General features: G+C 54.3%; 1 protein-coding gene across 1 annotated transcript in view; it reads left to right on the top strand.

Moving 5' to 3' along the window:
• The first annotated feature begins 330 nt into the window (after window positions 1-330).
• Window positions 331-25600, top strand: part of LOC138480718 (zinc finger protein 845-like) — a 143820-nt gene continuing 118550 nt past the window's right edge. Inside the window, exon 1 of the mRNA XM_069612424.1 lies at window positions 331-750. The gene's annotated coding sequence lies outside the window, so the exon portion shown is untranslated. The remainder of the gene's footprint in view (window positions 751-25600) is intronic.

The raw sequence follows: 25600 nt of genomic DNA, 5'->3' as shown, positions 1-25600 counted from the left end.
GCTCCCCTGAATCCGAAAATGGGGAAATGCTGTAGTGTTGGTTTTCTATAAAACAATAAAGATACTTTTTTTAAAAACTTCATGTGAACTGTTATTTAATGTTAAACGAGCATTTCATTGTTTTGGCTTCCAGTGGGGGTGTATTTAAAAACATGGGCACAAAGGGGCGCCGGTCACCAAGTCTGGATGGAAAGCACCACGTGCAAAATTCTAAAAGGAGGGACGGGAACAGGTGCGAGCAAGGAAGGCCGTGCCCCTTGCCTTGCCTGGTGTCAGATCACATGGGCCAGCCCCTCCCTGCCAAGGCCGCATGCATTGCCACCCGACCTGCCCTCCCCCGAGTCCCCTCTCTTCCTGCCTTAGCCTGATCAGCGTGTGCCTGCCTGTGTGCCCGGGTCTAGCTGCCTGGCTCCTGATCCCTATGCCTGCCTGTGTGCCTGGGTCTAGCTGCCTGCTGCTCCTGGTCTCTGTGCCTGCCTGTGTGCCCGGGTCTAGCTGCCTGCTGCTCCTGGTCTCTGTGCCTGCCTGTGTGCCCCTGGGTCTAGCTGCCTGCTGCTCCTGATCACTGTGCCTGCCTGTGTGCCCCCGGGTCTAGCTGCCTGCTGCTCCTGGTCCCTATGCCTGCCTGTGTGCCCCGTGTCTAGCTGCCTGCTGCTCCTGATGCAGGACCTGCTGCACTTTGCCTGCTCTGCAGCTTCATGAGCTGCTCTTCCTGGGACCATCGAAGTCTCCCCCAAAAAGACTCGCCAAGTAAGTCACCTCCAACCCCGCGCACCCTCCACAGCAGCAGCTTCATGTTCACGTGACATGGTGGGATTACACTGGAGTGCCTTGTGATCTTGTGCAAAGCTGTTTTGATTATGAGCGTTCGCTATCAGGGACTTTCTGGACAAATTCGAAGCCCAGTAACTCATATATTTACTAATGGAGCAAACACAGTGATCTAGACTTGCAATTATCCTAATGGTAAACTCGCGTGTATCTGTCTCTCCAGTGCAGGATTTATTTTAAGAAAGGAGCATCATTTTCCACCCCGCCCCACCAGCACCTTGCGTGCCTGACTCCAGTGCATGAAATGAGCATCATTTTCCACCCTGCCCCACCAGCGTCTTGCGTGCCTGACTCCAGTGCATGAAATGAGCATCATTTTCCACCCCGCCCCAGCAGCACCTTGTGTGCCTGACTCCAGTGCATGAGATGAGCATCATTTTCCACCCTGCCCCACCAGCACCTTGCGTGCCTGACTCCAGTGCATGAGATGAGCATCATTTTCCACCCTGCCCCATCAGCACCTCATGTGCCTAACTCCAGTGCATGAAATGAGCATCATTTTCCACCCTGCCCCACCAGCACCTTGCGTGCCTGACTCCAGTGCATGAAATGAGCATCATTTTCCACCCTGCCCCACCAGCACCTTGCGTGCCTGACTCCAGTGCATGAAATGAGCATCATGTTCCACCCCTCCCCACCAGCACCGTATGTGCCTGACTCCAGTGCATGAAATGAGCATCATTTTCCACCCAGCTCCACCAGCACCTTGCGTGCCTGACTCCAGTGCATGAAATGAGCATCATTTTCCACCCTGCTCCACCAGCACCTTGCGTGCCTGACTCCAGTGCATGAAATTAGCATCATTTTCCACCCAGCCCCAGCAGCGTCTTGCGTGCCTGACTCCAGTGCATGAAATGAGCATCATTTTCCACCCAGCCCCAGCAGCGTCTTGCGTGCCTGACTCCAGTGCATGAAATGAGCATCATTTTCCACCCTGCCCCACCAGCACCTTGCGTGCCTGACTCCAGTGCATGAAATGAGCATCATTTTCCACCCTGCCCCACCAGCACCTTGTGTACCTGTCTCTCCAGTGCATGAAATGAGCATCATTTTCCACCCAGCCCCACCAGCACCTTATGTGCCTGACTCCAGTACATGAAATGAGCATCATTTTCCACCCTGCCCCACCAGCACCTTGCGTGCCTGACTCCAGTGCATGAAATGAGCATCATTTTCCACCTTGCCCCACCAGCACCTTGCGTGCCTGACTCCAGTGCATGAAATGAGCATCATTTTCCACCCAGCCCCACCAGCACCTTATGTGCCTGACTCCAGTGCATGAAATGAGCATCATTTTCCACCCCGCCCCAGCAGCACCTTGCGTGCCTGACTCCAGTGCATGAAATGAGCATCATTTTCCACCCAGCCCCAGCAGCGTCTTGCGTGCCTGACTCCAGTGCATGAAATGAGCATCATTTTCCACCCTGCCCCACCAGCACCTTGCGTGCCTGACTCCAGTGCATGAAATGAGCATCATTTTCCACCCTGCCCCACCAGCACCTTGTGTACCTTTCTCTCCAGTGCATGAAATGAGCATCATTTTCCACCCAGCCCCACCAGCACCTTATGTGCCTGACTCCAGTGCATGAAATGAGCATCATTTTCCACCCAGCCCCAGCAGCGTCCTGCGTGCCTGACTCCAGTGCATGAAATGAGCATCATTTTCCACCCCGCCCCACCAGCACCTTGTGTGCCTGACTCCAGTGCATGAAATGAGCATCATTTTCCACCCTGCCCCACCAGCACCTTGTGTGCCTGACTCCAGTGCATGAAATGAGCATCATTTTCCACCCTGCCCCACCAGCACCTTGTGTACCTGTCTCTCCAGTGCATGAAATGAGCATCATTTTCCACCCAGCCCCACCAGCACCTTATGTGCCTGACTCCAGTGCATGAAATGAGCATCATTTTCCACCCAGCCCCAGCAGCGTCCTGCGTGCCTGACTCCAGTGCATGAAATGAGCATCATTTTCCACCCCGCCCCAGCAGCACCTTGCGTGCCTGACTCCAGTGCATGAAATGAGCATCATTTTCCACCCAGCCCCAGCAGCGTCTTGCGTGCCTGTCTCCAGTGCATGAAATGAGCATCATTTTCCACCCAGCCCCACCAGCACCTTATGTGCCTGACTCCAGTGCATGAAATGAGCACCATTTTCCACCCAGCCCCACCAGCGTCTTGCGTGCCTGACTCCAGTGCATGAAATGAGCATCATTTTCCACCCTGCCCCACCAGCACCTTGCGTGCCTGACTCCAGTGCATGAAATGAGCATCATTTTCCACCCTGCCCCACCAGCGTGTTGCGTGCCTGACTCCAGTGCATGAAATGAGCATCATTTTCCACCCTGCCCCACCAGCACCTTGTGTGCCTGACTCCAGTGCATGGAATGAGCATCATTTTCCACCCTGCCCGAGCAGCACCTTGTGTGCCTGACTCCAGTGCATGAAATGAGCATCATTTTCCACCCAGACCCACCAGCACCTTGCTGCCTGACTCCAGTGCATGAAATGAGCATCATTTTCCACCCAGACCCACCAGCACCTTGCTGCCTGACTCCAGTGCATGAAATGAGCTTCATTTTCCACCCTGCCCCAGCAGCGTCTTGTGTGCCTGACTACAGTGCATGAAATGGGCATCATTTTCCACCCTGCCCCAGCAGCACCTTGCGTGCCTGACTCCAGTGCATGAAATGAGCATCATTTTCCACCCTGCCCCAGCAGCGTCTTGCGTGCCTGACTCCAGTGCATGAAATGAGCATCATTTTCCACCCTGCCCCAGCAGCACCTTGCGTGCCTGACTCCAGTGCATGAAATGAGCATCATTTTCCACCCTGCCACACCAGCACCTTGCGTGCCTGACTCCAGTGCATGAAATGAGCATCATTTTCCACCCTGCCCCACCAGCACCTTGTGTACCTTTCTCTCCAGTGCATGAAATGAGCATCATTTTCCACCCAGCCCCACCAGCACCTTATGTGCCTGACTCCAGTGCATGAAATGAGCATCATTTTCCACCCTGCCCCACCAGCACCTTGCGTGCCTGACTCCAGTGCATGAAATGAGCATCATTTTCCACCCTGCCCCACCAGCACCTTGCGTGCCTGACTCCAGTGCATGAAATGAGCATCATTTTCCACCCAGCCCCAGCAGCGTCTTGCGTGCCTGACTCCAGTGCATGAAATGAGCATCATTTTCCACCCAGCCCCACCAGCACCTTATGTGCCTGACTCCAGTGCATGAAATGAGCATCATTTTCCACCCAGCCCCAGCAGTGTCTTGCGTGCCTGACTCCAGTGCATGAAATGAGCATCATTTTCCACCCTGCCCCACCAGCACCCTGCGTGCCTGACTCCAGTGCATGAAATGAGCATCATTTTCCATCCTGCCACACCAGCGTGTTGCGTGCCTGACTCCAGTGCATGGAATGAGCATCATTTTCCACCCTGCCCCACCAGCACCTTGTGTGCCTGACTCCAGTGCATGGAATGAGCATCATTTTCCACCCAGACCCACCAGCACCTTGCTGCCTGACTCCAGTGCATGAAATGAGCATCATTTTCCACCCAGCCCCACCAGCACCTTGCGTGCCTGACTCCAGTGCATGAAATGAGCATCATTTTCCACCCAGCCCCACCAGCACCTTGCGTGCCTGACTCCAGTGCATGAAATGAGCATCATTTTCCACCCTGCCCCATCAGCACCTCATGTGCCTGACTCCGTGCATGAAATGAGAATCATTTTCCACCCTGCCCCACCAGCACCTTGCCTGCCTGACTCCAGTGCATGAAATGAGCATCATTTTCCACCCTGCCCCACCAGCACCTTGTGTACCTGTCTCTCCAGTGCATGAAATGAGCATCATTTTCCACCCAGCGCCAGCAGCGTCTTGCGTGCCTGACTCCAGTGCATGAAATGAGCATCATTTTCCACCCTGCCCCACCAGCACCTTGTGTGCCTGACTCCAGTGCATGAAATGAGCATCATTTTCCACCCTGCCCCATCAGCACCTCATGTGCCTGACTCCGTGCATGAAATGAGCATCATTTTCCACCCTGCCCCACCAGCACCTTGCCTGCCTGACTCCAGTGCATGAAATGAGCATCATTTTCCACCCTGCCCCACCGGCACCTTGTGTACCTGTCTCTCCAGTGCATGAAATGAGCATCATTTTCCACCCAGCCCCACCAGCACCTTGCGTGCCAGTGCATGAAATGAGCATCATTTTCCACCCTGCCCCACCAGCACCTTGTGTACCTGTCTCTCCAGTGCATGAAATGAGCATCATTTTCCACCCAGCCCCACCAGCACCTTATGTGCATGACTCCAGTGCATGAAATGAGCATCATTTTCCACCCTGCTCCACCAGCACCTTGCGTGCCTGACTCCAGTGCATGAAATGAGCATCATTTTCGACCCAGCCCCAGCAGCGTCTTGCGTGCCTGACTCCAGTGCATGAAATGAGCATTATTTTCCACCCTGCCCCACCAGCACCTTGTGTACCTGTCTCTCCAGTGCATGAGATGAGCATCATTTTCCACCCTGCCCCACCAGCACCTTGCGTGCCTGACTCCAGTGCATGAGATGAGCATCATTTTCCACCCTGCCCCATCAGCACCTCATGTGCCTGACTCCAGTGCATGAAATGAGCATCATTTTCCACCCTGCCCCACCAGCACCTTGCGTACCTGACTCCAGTGCATGAAATGAGCATCATTTTCCACCCTGCCCCACCAGCACCTTGCGTGCCTGACTCCAGTGCATGAAATGAGCATCATGTTCCACCCCTCCCCACCAGCACCGTATGTGCCTGACTCCAGTGCATGAAATGAGCATCATTTTCCACCCAGCTCCACCAGCACCTTGCGTGCCTGACTCCAGTGCATGAAATGAGCATCATTTTCCACCCTGCTCCACCAGCACCTTGCGTGCCTGACTCCAGTGCATGAAATTAGCATCATTTTCCACCCAGCTCCAGCAGCGTCTTGCGTGCCTGACTCCAGTGCATGAAATGAGCATCATTTTCCACCCAGCCCCAGCAGCGTCTTGCGTGCCTGACTCCAGTGCATGAAATGAGCATCATTTTCCACCCAGCCCCACCAGCACCTTGCGTGCCTGACTCCAGTGCATGAAATGAGCATCATTTTCCACCCTGCCCCACCAGCACCTTGTGTGCCTGACTCCAGTGCATGAGATGAGCATCATTTTCCACCCTGCCCCACCAGCACCTTGCGTGCCTGACTCCAGTGCATGAGATGAGCATCATTTTCCACCCTGCCCCATCAGCACCTCATGTGCCTGACTCCAGTGCATGAAATGAGCATCATTTTCCACCCTGCCCCACCAGCACCTTGCGTACCTGACTCCAGTGCATGAAATGAGCATCATTTTCCACCCTGCCCCACCAGCACCTTGCGTGCCTGACTCCAGTGCATGAAATGAGCATCATGTTCCACCCCTCCCCACCAGCACCGTATGTGCCTGACTCCAGTGCATGAAATGAGCATCATTTTCCACCCAGCTCCACCAGCACCTTGCGTGCCTGACTCCAGTGCATGAAATGAGCATCATTTTCCACCCTGCTCCACCAGCACCTTGCGTGCCTGACTCCAGTGCATGAAATTAGCATCATTTTCCACCCAGCTCCAGCAGCGTCTTGCGTGCCTGACTCCAGTGCATGAAATGAGCATCATTTTCCACCCAGCCCCAGCAGCGTCTTGCGTGCCTGACTCCAGTGCATGAAATGAGCATCATTTTCCACCCTGCCCCACCAGCACCTTGCGTGCCTGACTCCAGTGCATGAAATGAGCATCATTTTCCACCCTGCCCCACCAGCACCTTGTGTACCTGTCTCTCCAGTGCATGAAATGAGCATCATTTTCCACCCAGCCCCACCAGCCCCTTATGTGCCTGACTCCAGTACATGAAATGAGCATCATTTTCCACCCTGCCCCACCAGCACCTTGCGTGCCTGACTCCAGTGCATGAAATGAGCATCATTTTCCACCCTGCCCCACCAGCACCTTGCGTGCCTGACTCCAGTGCATGAAATGAGCATCATTTTCCACCCAGCCCCACCAGCACCTTATGTGCCTGACTCCAGTGCATGAAATGAGCATCATTTTCCACCCCGCCCCAGCAGCACCTTGCGTGCCTGACTCCAGTGCATGAAATGAGCATCATTTTCCACCCAGCCCCAGCAGCACCTTGCGTGCCTGACTCCAGTGCATGAAATGAGCATCATTTTCCACCCTGCCCCACCAGCACCTTGCGTGCCTGACTCCAGTGCATTAAATGAGCATCATTTTCCACCCTGCCCCACCAGCACCTTGTGTACCTTTCTCTCCAGTGCATGAAATGAGCATCATTTTCCACCCAGCCCCACCAGCACCTTATGTGCCTGACTCCAGTGCATGAAATGAGCATCATTTTCCACCCAGCCCCAGCAGCGTCCTGCGTGCCTGACTCCAGTGCATGAAATGAGCATCATTTTCCACCCCGCCCCACCAGCACCTTGTGTGCCTGACTCCAGTGCATGAAATGAGCATCATTTTCCACCCTGCCCCACCAGCACCTTGTGTGCCTGACTCCAGTGCATGAAATGAGCATCATTTTCCACCCTGCCCCACCAGCACCTTGTGTACCTGTCTCTCCAGTGCATGAAATGAGCATCATTTTCCACCCAGCCCCACCAGCACCTTATGTGCCTGACTCCAGTGCATGAAATGAGCATCATTTTCCACCCAGCCCCAGCAGCGTCCTGCGTGCCTGACTCCAGTGCATGAAATGAGCATCATTTTCCACCCCGCCCCAGCAGCACCTTGCGTGCCTGACTCCAGTGCATGAAATGAGCATCATTTTCCACCCAGCCCCAGCAGCGTCTTGCGTGCCTGACTCCAGTGCATGAAATGAGCATCATTTTCCACCCAGCCCCACCAGCACCTTATGTGCCTGACTCCAGTGCATGAAATGAGCACCATTTTCCACCCAGCCCCACCAGTGTCTTGCGTGCCTGACTCCAGTGCATGAAATGAGCATCATTTTCCACCCTGCCCCACCAGCACCTTGCGTGCCTGACTCCAGTGCATGAAATGAGCATCATTTTCCACCCTGCCCCACCAGCGTGTTGCGTGCCTGACTCCAGTGCATGAAATTAGCATCATTTTCCACCCTGCCCGAGCAGCACCTTGTGTGCCTGACTCCAGTGCATGAAATGAGCATCATTTTCCACCCAGACCCACCAGCACCTTGCTGCCTGACTCCAGTGCATGAAATGAGCTTCATTTTCCACCCTGCCCCAGCAGCGTCTTGTGTGCCTGACTACAGTGCATGAAATGGGCATCATTTTCCACCCTGCCCCAGCAGCACCTTGCGTGCCTGACTCCAGTGCATGAAATGAGCATCATTTTCCACCCTGCCCCAGCAGCGTCTTGCGTGCCTGACTCCAGTGCATGAAATGAGCATCATTTTCCACCCTGCCCCAGCAGCACCTTGCGTGCCTGACTCCAGTGCATGAAATGAGCATCATTTTCCACCCTGCCACACCAGCACCTTGCGTGCCTGACTCCAGTGCATGAAATGAGCATCATTTTCCACCCTGCCCCACCAGCACCTTGTGTACCTTTCTCTCCAGTGCATGAAATGAGCATCATTTTCCACCCAGCCCCACCAGCACCTTATGTGCCTGACTCCAGTGCATGAAATGAGCATCATTTTCCACCCAGCCCCAGCAGCGTCCTGCGTGCCTGACTCCAGTGCATGAAATGAGCATCATTTTCCACCCCGCCCAAGCAGCACCTTGCGTGCCTGACTCCAGTGCATGAAATGAGCATCATTTTCCACCCAGCCCCAGCAGCGTCTTGCGTGCCTGACTCCAGTGCATGAAATGAGCATCATTTTCCACCCAGCCCCACCAGCACCTTATGTGCCTGACTCCAGTGCATGAAATGAGCATCATTTTCCACCCAGCCCCAGCAGTGTCTTGCGTGCCTGACTCCAGTGCATGAAATGAGCATCATTTTCCACCCTGCCCCACCAGCACCCTGCGTGCCTGACTCCAGTGCATGAAATGAGCATCATTTTCCATCCTGCCACACCAGCGTGTTGCGTGCCTGACTCCAGTGCATGGAATGAGCATCATTTTCCACCCTGCCCCACCAGCACCTTGTGTGCCTGACTCCAGTGCATGGAATGAGCATCATTTTCCACCCAGACCCACCAGCACCTTGCTGCCTGACTCCAGTGCATGAAATGAGCATCATTTTCCACCCAGCCCCACCAGCACCTTGCGTGCCTGACTCCAGTGCATGAAATGAGCATCATTTTCCACCCAGCCCCACCAGCACCTTGCGTGCCTGACTCCAGTGCATGAAATGAGCATCATTTTCCACCCTGCCCCATCAGCACCTGATGTGCCTGACTCCGTGCATGAAATGAGAATCATTTTCCACCCTGCCCCACCAGCACCTTGCCTGCCTGACTCCAGTGCATGAAATGAGCATCATTTTCCACCCTGCCCCACCAGCACCTTGTGTACCTGTCTCTCCAGTGCATGAAATGAGCATCATTTTCCACCCAGCGCCAGCAGCGTCTTGCGTGCCTGACTCCAGTGCATGAAATGAGCATCATTTTCCACCCTGCCCCACCAGCACCTTGTGTGCCTGACTCCAGTGCATGAAATGAGCATCATTTTCCACCCTGCCCCATCAGCACCTCATGTGCCTGACTCTGTGCATGAAATGAGCATCATTTTCCACCCTGCCCCACCAGCACCTTGCCTGCCTGACTCCAGTGCATGAAATGAGCATCATTTTCCACCCTGCCCCACCGGCACCTTGTGTACCTGTCTCTCCAGTGCATGAAATGAGCATCATTTTCCACCCAGCCCCACCAGCACCTTGCGTGCCAGTGCATGAAATGAGCATCATTTTCCACCCTGCCCCACCAGCACCTTGTGTACCTGTCTCTCCAGTGCATGAAATGAGCATCATTTTCCACCCAGCCCCACCAGCACCTTATGTGCATGACTCCAGTGCATGAAATGAGCATCATTTTCCACCCTGCTCCACCAGCACCTTGCGTGCCTGACTCCAGTGCATGAAATGAGCATCATTTTCGACCCAGCCCCAGCAGCGTCTTGCGTGCCTGACTCCAGTGCATGAAATGAGCATTATTTTCCACCCTGCCCCACCAGCACCTTGTGTACCTGTCTCTCCAGTGCATGAAATGAGCATCATTTTTCACCCAGCCCCACCAGCACCTTGCGTGCCTGACTCCAGTGCATGAAATGAGCATTATTTTCCACCCAGCCCCACCAGCACCTTGCGTGCCTGACTCCAGTGCATGAAATGAGCATCATTTTCCACCCTGCCCCACCAGCACCTTGTGTGCCTGACTCCAGTGCATGAAATGAGCATCATTTTCCACCCTGCCCCACCAGCACCTTGTGTACCTGTCTCTCCAGTGCATGAAATGAGCATCATTTTCTACCCAGCCCCAGCAGCACCTTGCCTGCCTGACTCCAGTGCATGAAATGAGCATCATTTTCCACCCTGCCCCACCAGCACCTTGTGTACCTGTCTCTCCAGTGCATGAAATGAGCATCATTTTCCACCCAGCGCCAGCAGCGTCTTGCGTGCCTGACTCCAGTGCATGAAATGAGCATCATTTTCCACCCTGCCCCACCAGCACCTTGTGTGCCTGACTCCAGTGCATGAAATGAGCATCATTTTCCACCCTGCCCCATCAGCACCTCATGTGCCTGACTCTGTGCATGAAATGAGCATCATTTTCCACCCTGCCCCACCAGCACCTTGCCTGCCTGACTCCAGTGCATGAAATGAGCATCATTTTCCACCCTGCCCCACCGGCACCTTGTGTACCTGTCTCTCCAGTGCATGAAATGAGCATCATTTTCCACCCAGCCCCACCAGCACCTTGCGTGCCAGTGCATGAAATGAGCATCATTTTCCACCCTGCCCCACCAGCACCTTGTGTACCTGTCTCTCCAGTGCATGAAATGAGCATCATTTTCCACCCAGCCCCACCAGCACCTTATGTGCATGACTCCAGTGCATGAAATGAGCATCATTTTCCACCCTGCTCCACCAGCACCTTGCGTGCCTGACTCCAGTGCATGAAATGAGCATCATTTTCGACCCAGCCCCAGCAGCGTCTTGCGTGCCTGACTCCAGTGCATGAAATGAGCATTATTTTCCACCCTGCCCCACCAGCACCTTGTGTACCTGTCTCTCCAGTGCATGAAATGAGCATCATTTTTCACCCAGCCCCACCAGCACCTTGCATGCCTGACTCCAGTGCATGAAATGAGCATTATTTTCCACCCAGCCCCACCAGCACCTTGCGTGCCTGACTCCAGTGCATGAAATGAGCATCATTTTCCACCCTGCCCCACCAGCACCTTGTGTGCCTGACTCCAGTGCATGAAATGAGCATCATTTTCCACCCTGCCCCACCAGCACCTTGTGTACCTGTCTCTCCAGTGCATGAAATGAGCATCATTTTCTACCCAGCCCCAGCAGCGTCGTGCGTGCCTGACTCCAGTGCATGAAATGAGCATCATTTTCCACCCCGCCCCAGCAGCACCTTGCATGCCTGACTCCAATGCATGAAATGAGCATCATTTTCCACCCAGCAGCGTCTTGCGTGCCTGACTCCAGTGCATGAAATGAGCATCATTTTTCACCCACCCCCACCAGCACCTTGCGTGCCTGACTCCAGTGCATGAAATGAGCATCATTTTCCACCCAGCCCCAGCAGCGTCTTGCGTGCATGACTCCAGTGCATGAAATGAGCATCATTTTCCACCCAGCCCCACCAGCACCTTATGTGCCTGACTCCAGTGCATGAAATGAGCATCATTTTCCACCCAGCCCCAGCAGTGTCTTGCGTGCCTGACTCCAGTGCATGAAATGAGCATCATTTTCCACCCTGCCCCACCAGCACCCTGCGTGCCTGACTCCAGTGCATGAAATGAGCATCATTTTCCATCCTGCCACACCAGCGTGTTGCGTGCCTGACTCCAGTGCATGGAATGAGCATCATTTTCCACCCTGCCCCACCAGCACCTTGTGTGCCTGACTCCAGTGCATGAAATGAGCATCATTTTCCACCCAGCCCCACCAGCACCTTGCGTGCCTGACTCCAGTGCATGAAATGAGCATCATTTTCCACCCAGCCCCACCAGCACCTTGCGTGCCTGACTCCAGTGCATGAAATGAGCATAATTTTCCACCCTGCCCCATCAGCACCTCATGTGCCTGACTCCGTGCATGAAATGAGAATCATTTTCCACCCTGCCCCACCAGCACCTTGCCTGCCTGACTCCAGTGCATGAAATGAGCATCATTTTCCACCCTGCCCCACCAGCACCTTGTGTACCTGTCTCTCCAGTGCATGAAATGAGCATCATTTTCCACCCAGCGCCAGCAGCGTCTTGCGTGCCTGACTCCAGTGCATGAAATGAGCATCATTTTCCACCCTGCCCCACCAGCACCTTGTGTGCCTGACTCCAGTGCATGAAATGAGCATCATTTTCCACCCTGCCCCATCAGCACCTCATGTGCCTGACTCCGTGCATGAAATGAGCATCATTTTCCACCCTGCCCCACCAGCACCTTGCCTGCCTGACTCCAGTGCATGAAATGAGCATCATTTTCCACCCTGCCCCACCGGCACCTTGTGTACCTGTCTCTCCAGTGCATGAAATGAGCATCATTTTCCACCCAGCCCCACCAGCACCTTGCGTGCCAGTGCATGAAATGAGCATCATTTTCCACCCTGCCCCACCAGCACCTTGTGTACCTGTCTCTCCAGTGCATGAAATGAGCATCATTTTCCACCCAGCCCCACCAGCACCTTATGTGCATGACTCCAGTGCATGAAATGAGCATCATTTTCCACCCTGCTCCACTAGCACCTTGCGTGCCTGACTCCAGTGCATGAAATGAGCATCATTTTCGACCCAGCCCCAGCAGCGTCTTGCGTGCCTGACTCCAGTGCATGAAATGAGCATTATTTTCCACCCTGCCCCACCAGCACCTTGTGTACCTGTCTCTCCAGTGCATGAAATGAGCATCATTTTTCACCCAGCCCCACCAGCACCTTGTGTGCCTGACTCCAGTGCATGAAATGAGCATTATTTTCCACCCAGCCCCACCAGCACCTTGCGTGCCTGACTCCAGTGCATGAAATGAGCATCATTTTCCACCCTGCCCCACCAGCACCTTGTGTGCCTGACTCCAGTGCATGAAATGAGCATCATTTTCCACCCTGCCCCACCAGCACCTTGTGTACCTGTCTCTCCAGTGCATGAAATGAGCATCATTTTCTACCCAGCCCCAGCAGCGTCTTGCGTGCCTGACTCCAGTGCATGAAATGAGCATCATTTTCCACCCCGCCCCAGCAGCACCTTGCGTGCCTGACTCCAGTGCATGAAATGAGCATCATTTTCCACCCAGCAGCGTCTTGCGTGCCTGACTCCAGTGCATGAAATGAGCATCATTTTTCACCCAGCCCCACCAGCACCTTGCGTGCCTGACTCCAGTGCATGAAATGAACATTATTTTCCACCCAGCCCCACCAGGACCTTGTGTGCCTGACTCCAGTGCATGAAATGAGCATTATTTTCCACCCAGCCCCACCAGCACCTTATGTGCCTGACTCCAGTGCATGAAATGAGCATCATTTTCTACCTAGCCCCAGAAGCGTCTTGCGTGCCTGACTCCAGTGCATGAAATGAGCATCATTTTCCACCCCGCCCCAGCAGCACCTTGCGTGCCTGACTCCAGTGCATGAAATGAGCATCATTTTCCACCCAGCCCCAGCAGCGTCTTGCGTGCCTGACTCCAGTGCATGAAATGAGCATCATTTTCCACCCATCCCCACCAGCACCTTGCGTGCCTTACTCCATTGCATGGAATGAGCATCATTTTCCATCCTGCCCGAGCAGCACCTCGTGTGCCTGACTCTAGTGAATGAAATGAGCATCATTTTCTACCCTGCCCCACCAGCACCTTTCCACCCAGCCCCACCAGCGTCTTGCGTGCCTGACTCCAGTGCATGAAATGAGCATCATTTTCCACCCAGCCCCACCAGCACCTTGCGTGCCTTACTCCAGTGCATGAAATGAGCATCATTTTCCACCCCGCCCTACCAGCACCTTGTGCTCCTGACTCCAGTGCATGAAATGAGCATCATTTTCCACCCAGCCCCAGCAGCGTATTGCGTGCCTGACTCCAGTGCATGAAATGAGCATCATTTTCCACCCTGCCCCACCAGCACCTTGCGTGCCTGACTCCAGTGCATGAAATGAGCATCATTTTCCACCCTGCCACACCAGCACCTCGTGTGCCTGACTCCAGTGCATGGAACGAGCATCATTTTCCACCCTGCCCGAGCAGCACCTCGTGTGCCTGACTCTAGTGCATGAAATGAGCATCATTTTCTACCCCGCCCCACCAGCACCATGAGTGCCTGACTCCAGTGCATGAAATGAGCATCATTTTCCACCCCGCCAGACCAGTACCTTGCGTGCCTGACTCCAGTGCATGAAATGAGCATCATTTTCCACCCTGCCCCACCAGCACCTTGTGTGCCTGAATCCAGTGCATGAAATGAGCATCATTTTCCACCCAGCCCCACCAGCACCTTGCATGCCTGACTCCAGTGCATGAAATGAGCATCATTTTCCACCCAGCCCCAACAGCGTCTTGCGTGCCTGACTCCAGTGCATGAAATGAGCATCATTTTCCACCCAGCCCCACCAGCACCTTGCGTGCCTTACTCCAGTGCATGAAATGAGCATCATTTTCCACCCCGCCCTACCAGCACCTTGCGTGCCTGACTCCAGTGCATGAAATCAGCATCATTTTCCACCCAGCCCCAGCAGTGTCTTGCGTGCGGGACTCCAGTGCATGAAATGAGCATCATTTTCCACCCTGCCACACCAGCGTGTTGCGTGCCTGACTCCAGTGCATGGAATGAGCATCATTTTCACCCTGCCCGAGCAGCACCTCGTGTGCCTGACTCTAGTGCATGAAATGAGCATCATTTTCTACCCTGCCCCACCAGCACCTTTCCACCCAGCCCCACCAGCACCTTGCGTGCCTGACTCCAGTGCATGAAATGAGCATCATTTTCCACCCCGCCCCACCAGCACCTTGTGTGCCTGACTCCAGTGCATGAAATGAGCATTATTTTCCACCCAGCCCCACCAGCACCTTATGTGCCTGACTCCAGTGCATGAAATGAGCATCATTTTCTACCCAGCCCCAGCAGCGTCTTGCGTGCCTGACTCCAGTGCATGAAATGAGCATCATTTTCCACCCCGCCCCAGCAGCACCTTGCGTGCCTGACTCCAGTGCATGAAATGAGCATCATTTTCCACCCAGCCCCAGCAGCGTCTTGCGTGCCTGACTCCAGTGCATGAAATGAGCATCATTTTCCACCCAGCCCCACCAGCACCTTGCGTGCCTTACTCCATTGCATGGAATGAGCATCATTTTCCATCCTGCCCGAGCAGCACCTCGTGTGCCTGACTCTAGTGCATGAAATGAGCATCATTTTCTACCCTGCCCCACCAACACCTTTCCACCCAGCCCCACCAGCGTCTTGCGTGCCTGACTCCAGTGCATGAAATGAGCATCATTTTCCACCCAGCCCCACCAGCACCTTGCGTGCCTTACTCCAGTGCATGAAATGAGCATCATTTTCCACCCCGCCCTACCAGCACCTTGTGCTCCTGACTCCAGTGCATGAAATGAGCATCATTTTCCACCCATCCCCAGCAGCGTCTTGCGTGCCTGACTCCAGTGCATGAAATGAGCATCATTTTCCACCCTGCCCCACCAGCACCTTGCGTGCCTGACTCCAGTGCATGAAATGAGCATCATTTTCCACCCTGCCACACCAGCACCTCGTGTGCCTGACTCCAGTGCATGGAATGAGCATCATTTTCCACCCTGCCCGAGCAGCACCTCGTGTGACTGACTCTAGTGCATGAAATGAGCATCATTTTCTACCCCGCCCCACCAGCACCATGAGTGCCTGACTCCAGTGCATGAAATGAGCATCATTTTCCACCCCGCCAGACCAGTACCTTGCGTGCCTGACTCCAGTGCATGAAATGAGCATCATTTTCCACCCCGCCCTACCAGCACCTTGTGCTCCTGACTCCAGTGCATGAAATGAGCATCATTTTCCACCCAGCCCCAGCAGCGTATTGCGTGCCTGACTCCAGTGCATGAAATGAGCATCATTTTCCACCCTGCCCCACCAGCACCTTGCGTGCCTGACTCCAGTGCATGAAATGAGCATCATTTTCCACCCTGCCACACCAGCACCTCGTGTGCCTGACTCCAGTGCATGGAACGAGCATCATTTTCCACCCTGCCCGAGCAGCACCTCGTGTGCCTGACTCTAGTGCATGAAATGAGCATCATTTTCTACCCCGCCCCACCAGCACCATGAGTGCCTGACTCCAGTGCATGAAATGAGCATCATTTTCCACCCCGCCAGACCAGTACCTTGCGTGCCTGACTCCAGTGCATGAAATGAGCATCATTTTCCACCCTGCCCCACCAGCACCTTGTGTGCCTGACTCCAGTGCATGAAATGAGCATCATTTTCCACCCAGCCCCACCAGCACCTTGCATGCCTGACTCCAGTGCATGAAATGAGCATCATTTTCCACCCAGCCCCAACAGCGTCTTGCGTGCCTGACTCCAGTGCATGAAATGAGCATCATTTTCCACCCAGCCCCACCAGCACCTTGCGTGCCTTACTCCAGTGCATGAAATGAGCATCATTTTCCACCCCGCCCTACCAGCACCTTGCGTGCCTGACTCCAGTGCATGAAATCAGCATCATTTTCCACCCAGCCCCAGCAGTGTCTTGCGTGCGGGACTCCAGTGCATGAAATGAGCATCATTTTCCACCCTGCCACACCAGCGTGTTGCGTGCCTGACTCCAGTGCATGGAATGAGCATCATTTTCACCCTGCCCGAGCAGCACCTCGTGTGCCTTACTCTAGTGCATGAAATGAGCATCATTTTCTACCCTGCCCCACCAGCACCTTTCCACCCAGCCCCACCAGCACCTTGCGTGCCTGACTCCAGTGCATGAAATGAGCATCATTTTCCACCCCGCCCCACCAGCACCTTGTGTGCCTGACTCCAGTGCATGAAATGAGCATTATTTTCCACCCAGCCCCACCAGCACCTTATGTGCCTGACTCCAGTGCATGAAATGAGCATCATTTTCTACCCAGCCCCAGCAGCGTCTTGCGTGCCTGACTCCAGTGCATGAAATGAGCATCATTTTCCACCCCGCCCCAGCAGCACCTTGCGTGCCTGACTCCAGTGCATGAAATGAGCATCATTTTCCACCCAGCCCCAGCAGCGTCTTGCGTGCCTGACTCCAGTGCATGAAATGAGCATCATTTTCCACCCAGCCCCACCAGCACCTTGCGTGCCTTACTCCATTGCATGGAATGAGCATCATTTTCCATCCTGCCCGAGCAGCACCTCGTGTGCCTGACTCTAGTGCATGAAATGAGCATCATTTTCTACCCTGCCCCACCAACACCTTTCCACCCAGCCCCACCAGCGTCTTGCGTGCCTGACTCCAGTGCATGAAATGAGCATCATTTTCCACCCAGCCCCACCAGCACCTTGCGTGCCTTACTCCAGTGCATGAAATGAGCATCATTTTCCACCCCGCCCACCAGCACCTTGTGCTCCTGACTCCAGTGCATGAAATGAGCATCATTTTCCACCCATCCCCAGCAGCGTCTTGCGTGCCTGACTCCAGTGCATGAAATGAGCATCATTTTCCACCCTGCCCCACCAGCACCTTGCGTGCCTGACTCCAGTGCATGAAATGAGCATCATTTTCCACCCTGCCACACCAGCACCTCGTGTGCCTGACTCCAGTGCATGGAATGAGCATCATTTTCCACCCTGCCCGAGCAGCACCTCGTGTGACTGACTCTAGTGCATGAAATGAGCATCATTTTCTCCCCCGCCCCACCAGCACCATGAGTGCCTGACTCCAGTGCATGAAATGAGCATCATTTTCCACCCCGCCAGACCAGTACCTTGCGTGCCTGACTCCAGTGCATGAAATGAGCATCATTTTCCACCCTGCCCCACCAGCACCTTGTGTGCCTGACTCCAGTGCATGAAATGAGCATCATTTTCCACCCAGCCCCACCAGCACCTTGCATGCCTGACTCCAGTGCATGAAATGAGCATCATTTTTCACCCAGCCCCAACAGCGTCTTGCGTGCCTGACTCCAGTGCATGAAATGAGCATCATTTTCCACCCAGCCCCACCAGCACCTTGCGTGCCTTACTCCAGTGCATGAAATGAGCATCATTTTCCACCCCGCCCTACCAGCACCTTGCGTGCCTGACTCCAGTGCATGAAATCAGCATCATTTTCCACCCAGCCCCAGCAGTGTCTTGCGTGCGGGACTCCAGTGCATGAAATGAGCATCATTTTCCACCCTGCCCCACCAGCACCTTGCGTGCCTGACTCCAGTGCATGAAATGAGCATCATTTTCCACCCTGCCACACCAGCGTGTTGCGTGCCTGACTCCAGTGCATGGAATGAGCATCATTTTCCACCCTGCCCCACCAGCACCTTGCGTGCCTGACTCCAGTGCATGGAATGAGCATCATTTTCACCCTGCCCGAGCAGCACCTCGTGTGCCTGACTCTAGTGCATGAAATGAGCATCATTTTCTACCCTGCCCCACCAGCACCTTTCCACCCAGCCCCACCAGCACCTTGCGTGCCTGACTCCAGTGCATGAAATGAGCATCATTTTCCACCCCGCCCCACCAGCACCATGAGTGCATGTCTCCAGTGCATGAAATGAGCATCATTTTCCACCCCGCCAGACCAGCACCTTGCGTGCCTGACTCCAGTGCATGAAATGAGCATCATTTTCCACCCTGCCCCACCAGCACCTTGCGTGCCTGACTCCAGTGCATGAAATGAGCATCATTTTCCACCCAGCTCCACCAGCACCTTGCGTGCCTGACTCCAGTGCATGAAATGAGCATAATTTTCCACCCAGCCCCAGCAGCGTCTTGCGTGCCTGACTCCAGTGCATGAAATGAGCATCAATTTCCACCCAGCCCCAGCAGCGTCTTGCGTGCCTGACTCCAGTGCATGAAATGAGCATCAATTTCCACCCAGCCCCACCAGCCCCTTATGTGCCTGACTCCAGTACATGAAATGAGCATCATTTTCCACCCTGCCCCACCAGCACCTTGCGTGCCTGACTCCAGTGCATGAAATGAGCATCATTTTCCACCCTGCCCCACCAGCACCTTGCGTGCCTGACTCCAGTGCATGAAATGAGCATCATTTTCCACCCAGCCCCACCAGCACCTTATGTGCCTGACTCCAGTGCATGAAATGAGCATCATTTTCCACCCCGCCCCAGCAGCACCTTGCGTGCCTGACTCCAGTGCATGAAATGAGCATCATTTTCCACCCAGTCCCAGCAGCACCTTGCGTGCCTGACTCCAGTGCATGAAATGAGCATCATTTTCCACCCTGCCCCACCAGCACCTTGCGTGCCTGACTCCAGTACATGAAATGAGCATCATTTTCCACCCAGCCCCACCAGCACCTTATGTGCCTGACTCCAGTGCATGAAATGAGCATCATTTTCCACCCCGCCCCAGCAGCACCTTGCGTGCCTGACTCCAGTGCCTGACTCCAGTGCATGAAATGAGCATCATTTTCCACCCTGCCCCACCAGCACCTTGTGTACCTTTCTCTCCAGTGCATGAAATGAGCATCATTTTCCACCCAGCCCCACCAGCACCTTATGTGCCTGACTCCAGTGCATGAAATGAGCATCATTTTCCACCCAGCCCCAGCAGCGTCCTGCGTGCCTGACTCCAGTGCATGAAATGAGCATCATTTTCCACCCCGCCCCACCAGCACCTTGTGTGCCTGACTCCAGTGCATGAAATGAGCATCATTTTCCACCCTGCTCCACCAGCACCTTGTGTGCCTGACTCCAGTGCATGAAATGAGCATCATTTTCCACCCTGCCCCACCAGCACCTTGTGTACCTGTCTCTCCAGTGCATGAAATGAGCATCATTTTCCACCCAGCCCCACCAGCACCTTATGTGCCTGACTCCAGTGCATGAAATGAGCATCATTTTCCACCCAGCCCCAGCAGCGTCCTGCGTGCCTGACTCCAGTGCATGAAATGAGCATCATTTTCCACCCCGCCCCAGCAGCACCTTGCGTGCCTGACTCCAGTGCATGAAATGAGCATCATTTTCCACCCAGCCCCAGCAGCGTCTTGCGTGCCTGACTCCAGTGCATGAAATGAGCATCATTTTCCACCCAGCCCCACCAGCACCTTATGTGCCTGACTCCAGTGCATGAAATGAGCACCATTTTCCACCCAGCCCCACCAGCGTCTTGCGTGCCTGACTCCAGTGCATGAAATGAGCATCATTTTCCACCCTGCCCCACCAGCACCTTGCGTGCCTGACTCCAGTGCATGAAATGAGCATCATTTTCCACCCTGCCCCACCAGCGTGTTGCGTGCCTGACTCCAGTGCATGAAATGAGCATCATTTTCCACCCTGCCCCACCAGCACCTTGTGTGCCTGACTCCAGTGCATGGAATGAGCATCATTTTCCACCCTGCCCGAGCAGCACCTTGTGTGCCTGACTCCAGTGCATGAAATGAGCATCATTTTCCACCCAGACCCACCAGCACCTTGCTGCCTGACTCCAGTGCATGAAATGAGCTTCATTTTCCACCCTGCCCCAGCAGCGTCTTGTGTGCCTGACTACAGTGCATGAAATGGGCATCATTTTCCACCCTGCCCCAGCAGCACCTTGCGTGCCTGACTCCAGTGCATGAAATGAGCATCATTTTCCACCCTGCCCCAGCAGCGTCTTGCGTGCCTGACTCCAGTGCATGAAATGAGCATCATTTTCCACCCTGCCCCAGCAGCACCTTGCGTGCCTGACTCCAGTGCATGAAATGAGCATCATTTTCCACCCTGCCACACCAGCACCTTGCGTGCCTGACTCCAGTGCATGAAATGAGCATCATTTTCCACCCTGCCCCACCAGCACCTTGTGTACCTTTCTCTCCAGTGCATGAAATGAGCATCATTTTCCACCCAGCCCCACCAGCACCTTATGTGCCTGACTCCAGTGCATGAAATGAGCATCATTTTCCACCCAGCCCCAGCAGCGTCCTGCGTGCCTGACTCCAGTGCATGAAATGAGCATCATTTTCCACCCCGCCCAAGCAGCACCTTGCGTGCCTGACTCCAGTGCATGAAATGAGCATCATTTTCCACCCAGCCCCAGCAGCGTCTTGCGTGCCTGACTCCAGTGCATGAAATGAGCATCATTTTCCACCCAGCCCCACCAGCACCTTATGTGCCTGACTCCAGTGCATGAAATGAGCATCATTTTCCACCCAGCCCCAGCAGTGTCTTGCGTGCCTGACTCCAGTGCATGAAATGAGCATCATTTTCCACCCTGCCCCACCAGCACCCTGCGTGCCTGACTCCAGTGCATGAAATGAGCATCATTTTCCATCCTGCCACTCCAGCGTGTTGCGTGCCTGACTCCAGTGCATGGAATGAGCATCATTTTCCACCCTGCCCCACCAGCACCTTGTGTGCCTGACTCCAGTGCATGGAATGAGCATCATTTTCCACCCAGACCCACCAGCACCTTGCTGCCTGACTCCAGTGCATGAAATGAGCATCATTTTCCACCCAGCCCCACCAGCACCTTGCGTGCCTGACTCCAGTGCATGAAATGAGCATCATTTTCCACCCAGCCCCACCAGCACCTTGCGTGCCTGACTCCAGTGCATGAAATGAGCATCATTTTCCACCCTGCCCCATCAGCACCTCATGTGCCTGACTCCGTGCATGAAATGAGAATCATTTTCCACCCTGCCCCACCAGCACCTTGCCTGCCTGACTCCAGTGCATGAAATGAGCATCATTTTCCACCCTGCCCCACCAGCACCTTGTGTACCTGTCTCTCCAGTGCATGAAATGAGCATCATTTTCCACCCAGCGCCAGCAGCGTCTTGCGTGGCTGACTCCAGTGCATGAAATGAGCATCATTTTCCACCCTGCCCCACCAGCACCTTGTGTGCCTGACTCCAGTGCATGAAATGAGCATCATTTTCCACCCTGCCCCATCAGCACCTCATGTGCCTGACTCCGTGCATGAAATGAGCATCATTTTCCACCCTGCCCCACCAGCACCTTGCCTGCCTGACTCCAGTGCATGAAATGAGCATCATTTTCCACCCTGCCCCACCGGCACCTTGTGTACCTGTCTCTCCATTGCATGAAATGAGCATCATTTTCCACCCAGCCCCACCAGCACCTTGCGTGCCAGTGCATGAAATGAGCATCATTTTCCACCCTGCCCCACCAGCACCTTGTGTACCTGTCTCTCCAGTGCATGAAATGAGCATCATTTTCCACCCAGCCCCACCAGCACCTTATGTGCATGACTCCAGTGCATGAAATGAGCATCATTTTCCACCCTGCTCCACCAGCACCTTGCGTGCCTGACTCCAGTGCATGAAATGAGCATCATTTTCGACCCAGCCCCAGCAGCGTCTTGCGTGCCTGACTCCAGTGCATGAAATGAGCATTATTTTCCACCCTGCCCCACCAGCACCTTGTGTACCTGTCTCTCCAGTGCATGAAATGAGCATCATTTTTCACCCAGCCCCACCAGCACCTTGCGTGCCTGACTCCAGTGCATGAAATGAGCATTATTTTCCACCCAGCCCCACCAGCACCTTGCGTGCCTGACTCCAGTGCATGAAATGAGCATCATTTTCCACCCTGCCCCACCAGCACCTTGTGTGCCTGACTCCAGTGCATGAAATGAGCATCATTTTCCACCCTGCCCCACCAGCACCTTGTGTACCTGTCTCTCCAGTGCATGAAATGAGCATCATTTTCTACCCAGCCCCAGCAGCGTCTTGCGTGCCTGACTCCAGTGCATGAAATGAGCATCATTTTCCACCCCGCCCCAGCAGCACCTTGCATGCCTGACTCCAATGCATGAAATGAGCATCATTTTCCACCCAGCAGCGTCTTGCGTGCCTGACTCCAGTGCATGAAATGAGCATCATTTTTCACCCACCCCCACCAGCACCTTGCGTGCCTGACTCCAGTGCATGAAATGAGCATCATTTTCCACCCAGCCCCAGCAGCGTCTTGCGTGCATGACTCCAGTGCATGAAATGAGCATCATTTTCCACCCAGCCCCACCAGCACCTTATGTGCCTGACTCCAGTGCATGAAATGAGCATCATTTTCCACCCAGCCCCAGCAGTGTCTTGCGTGCCTGACTCCAGTGCATGAAATGAGCATCATTTTCCACCCTGCCCCACCAGCACCCTGCGTGCCTGACTCCAGTGCATGAAATGAGCATCATTTTCCATCCTGCCACACCAGCGTGTTGCGTGCCTGACTCCAGTGCATGGAATGAGCATCATTTTCCACCCTGCCCCACCAGCACCTTGTGTGCCTGACTCCAGTGCATGAAATGAGCATCATTTTCCACCCAGCCCCACCAGCACCTTGCGTGCCTGACTCCAGTGCATGAAATGAGCATCATTTTCCACCCAGCCCCACCAGCACCTTGCGTGCCTGACTCCAGTGCATGAAATGAGCATCATTTTCCACCCTGCCCCATCAGCACCTCATGTGCCTGACTCCGTGCATGAAATGAGAATCATTTTCCACCCTGCCCCACCAGCACCTTGCCTGCCTGACTCCAGTGCATGAAATGAGCATCATTTTCCACCCTGCCCCACCAGCACCTTGTGTACCTGTCTCTCCAGTGCATGAAATGAGCATCATTTTCCACCCAGCGCCAGCAGCGTCTTGCGTGCCTGACTCCAGTGCATGAAATGAGCATCATTTTCCACCCTGCCCCACCAGCACCTTGTGTGCCTGACTCCAGTGCATGAAATGAGCATCATTTTCCACCCTGCCCCATCAGCACCTCATGTGCCTGACTCCGTGCATGAAATGAGCATCATTTTCCACCCTGCCCCACCAGCACCTTGCCTGCCTGACTCCAGTGCATGAAATGAGCATCATTTTCCACCCTGCCCCACCGGCACCTTGTGTACCTGTCTCTCCAGTGCATGAAATGAGCATCATTTTCCACCCAGCCCCACGAGCACCTTGCGTGCCAGTGCATGAAATGAGCATCATTTTCCACCCTGCCCCACCAGCACCTTGTGTACCTGTCTCTCCAGTGCATGAAATGAGCATCATTTTTCACCCAGCCCCACCAGCACCTTATGTGCATGACTCCAGTGCATGAAATGAGCATCATTTTCCACCCTGCTCCACTAGCACCTTGCGTGCCTGACTCCAGTGCATGAAATGAGCATCATTTTCGACCCAGCCCCAGCAGCGTCTTGCGTGCCTGACTCCAGTGCATGAAATGAGCATTATTTTCCACCCTGCCCCACCAGCACCTTGTGTACCTGTCTCTCCAGTGCATGAAATGAGCATCATTTTTCACCCAGCCCCACCAGCACCTTGCGTGCCTGACTCCAGTGCATGAAATGAGCATTATTTTCCACCCAGCCCCACCAGCACCTTGCGTGCCTGACTCCAGTGCATGAAATGAGCATCATTTTCCACCCTGCCCCACCAGCACCTTGTGTGCCTGACTCCAGTGCATGAAATGAGCATCATTTTCCACCCTGCCCCACCAGCACCTTGTGTACCTGTCTCTCCAGTGCATGAAATGAGCATCATTTTCTACCCAGCCCCAGCAGCGTCTTGCGTGCCTGACTCCAGTGCATGAAATGAGCATCATTTTCCACCCCGCCCCAGCAGCACCTTGCGTGCCTGACTCCAGTGCATGAAATGAGCATCATTTTCCACCCAGCAGCGTCTTGCGTGCCTGACTCCAGTGCATGAAATGAGCATCATTTTTCACCCAGCCCCACCAGCACCTTGCGTGCCTGACTCCAGTGCATGAAATGAACATTATTTTCCACCCAGCCCCACCAGGACCTTGTGTGCCTGACTCCAGTGCATGAAATGAGCATTATTTTCCACCCAGCCCCACCAGCACCTTATGTGCCTGACTCCAGTGCATGAAATGAGCATCATTTTCTACCTAGCCCCAGCAGCGTCTTGCGTGCCTGACTCCAGTGCATGAAATGAGCATCATTTTCCACCCCGCCCCAGCAGCACCTTGCGTGCCTGACTCCAGTGCATGAAATGAGCATCATTTTCCACCCAGCCCCAGCAGCGTCTTGCGTGCCTGACTCCAGTGCATGAAATGAGCATCATTTTCCACCCATCCCCACCAGCACCTTGCGTGCCTTACTCCATTGCATGGAATGAGCATCATTTTCCATCCTGCCCGAGCAGCACCTCGTGTGCCTGACTCTAGTGCATGAAATGAGCATCATTTTCTACCCTGCCCCACCAGCACCTTTCCACCCAGCCCCACCAGCGTCTTGCGTGCCTGACTCCAGTGCATGAAATGAGCATCATTTTCCACCCAGCCCCACCAGCACCTTGCGTGCCTTACTCCAGTGCATGAAATGAGCATCATTTTCCACCCCGCCCTACCAGCACCTTGTGCTCCTGACTCCAGTGCATGAAATGAGCATCATTTTCCACCCAGCCCCAGCAGCGTATTGCGTGCCTGACTCCAGTGCATGAAATGAGCATCATTT

The sequence above is a fragment of the Ambystoma mexicanum genome, chromosome 5p, assembly GCF_040938575.1.
Source record: "Ambystoma mexicanum isolate Mex_15411 chromosome 5p, UKY_AmexF1_1, whole genome shotgun sequence".
NCBI classification, from domain to species: domain Eukaryota; kingdom Metazoa; phylum Chordata; class Amphibia; order Caudata; family Ambystomatidae; genus Ambystoma; species Ambystoma mexicanum.
Note: the sequence above shows the minus strand (reverse complement) of the source record. Positions and strands in the feature narration are given on the sequence as shown.